At 38.1% G+C, this 1,791-nt stretch overlaps 1 protein-coding gene across 2 annotated transcripts in view; it reads left to right on the top strand.

The window, feature by feature from the left end:
* Positions 1 to 1,791, top strand: part of csrnp3 (cysteine-serine-rich nuclear protein 3) — a 25,021-nt gene that overhangs the window by 12,517 nt on the left and 10,713 nt on the right. The window lies entirely within an intron of this gene.

Below are 1,791 nucleotides of genomic sequence, written 5' to 3'. Positions count from 1 at the left end.
TCATTTTTATATTTAACAAAGTATGAGGATAAGTAGTTCAGGCTTTCCATTAGTACGCTCATTTATATCAAAGAAGAGCATATACGGTTAGATGCAGTTTTCCAGTTCAGTACAGTAACCATGCAATGGATGTGATCCATGTTTTAAAAAATGAGAAACGTATCTCAATCAAGGAAAATGAAGGCAGCAAAATATAAAATGACAGATTTAAAAATGAATGAACTTTCTTATTGTTGTCCTGCTTTTAGAAGAAGGCAGTTAAGAATTAGAAATATTGCTTTTTCACCAGACTGTGGTCTTACTGGGTTTATTAGATTGAACAGGTCACCCTGTTGTTGTGTCTGTGTGTTACTTGTACCTTTTTACTGGTGCAGTTGTTAAAATACTTGCTTGTTCTTTGGTCCTTCTAATTCAACCATAATGGCGAACTGTAATCTCTGAGTGCATTGTTGAAGTCTGCACTGTTGGTACTCTTCCACTGGCTTCCTGTCTGCAGTAAGTAACCACATATAAAAAATAAAAATAAAAATGAGCCAATTCAATGACCACTTCCATTCTAGAAAAAGATTTTGACCCTCAGTGTAATCACTCTAATACTACTACTAATGCAGCTACTGCTGTTTTCCATAGTGTAGCATGTTATATGGTAAGGGAAAAATCATCAATCAGGTCTTAAAACATCACCAAAACATTATACAATAACAAAACGTGTTCCTTATTAAGTAGTATGTGAGTTTATAGTTATAAAAGTCATAAAATACCAATTGTGGTCTTTGCCACATTATTTTCATGCACATTCAGAGTATGGAAGAAAGAGGTGAGGAGACAACAGATCTGTAGAGTAGGAGGAGCACAGTGCTGTCAAGCTGAGGTTCAGTGAGGACACAGATGACGATACAAAAAATTGCAGGAGCAGATTAGTTCTGTTTCCTTGAATTCACATCAAAGAAACGGCAGAAACTCACTGACGTGATATTATCAACTAATAAGTTTAATTGAAACCGTATAAACTAACTCAGTATTTAAATAATATCCACTTCATAGCTTAAAAAAGCTGAGGAGTATGAGGATTTCTTTAATATTGTCAATGATGCAAACAATGTTGCTAACTCAATATTTCCACCATTTGTCTGTCCTGTGGTTGTAGATTTTCAGAGTCTATAACATACTATTATTTCTACTGCACTGTATGTGGGGTTTGTGTCCAGAAATAGCTGTTTGTTTTACGATCTCGATACTGTATTATCTGGGAGGGAAAAAAGCCTCTTGTCTTAAAACTATCCCGTAAGAGGAAGTGCAGGACTTTTATGTTGACATACGATCCGTTTGAGTGCGAGAATGATGTTTTGGCTCCTCGACTGCACTAGCCGAGGCCTCACTGACTCTTCAGCCGAACTTCCTGGCATAGGAAGTGTTAGGAGCACGCTCTCTACAGCACTGACAAATCTCGTTTCCTGTGGATCTCACTTGTCAGCCTCTTTCAGGTACACAGCATCTTTATAGCTCCAAGCTACTTGCAGACAGATAACGATCTATTTTTGCTACCTTTATCCAGGATAGTCTTTACAAATCAGCACATTTTGATTGTGTAGTTTAATGCTTTCTTTTCCCATCTTTCTCTGCTGTGTTGTTCTTGGCATTGAACACTTCCTCTTTTCCTTTTTGTTGCCTCACTCTGTTTCTTTTTCATCTCTCCCTCCCTCCACCTCTTCCTCGTTATCCTTCTCCCCCTCACCCTTCCCTTCTCGATATGCTCTCTGCATTCCCCCCCCCCATCCCATTTTCCCACTG

This window comes from Pundamilia nyererei, unplaced genomic scaffold (assembly GCF_000239375.1).
Source record: "Pundamilia nyererei isolate P.nyererei 1_Seehausen unplaced genomic scaffold, PunNye1.0 scaffold00009, whole genome shotgun sequence".
Lineage (NCBI taxonomy): Eukaryota > Metazoa > Chordata > Actinopteri > Cichliformes > Cichlidae > Pundamilia > Pundamilia nyererei.
The sequence above is the reverse complement of the archived record's forward strand: the minus strand, read 5'-3'. Positions and strand labels throughout refer to the sequence as shown.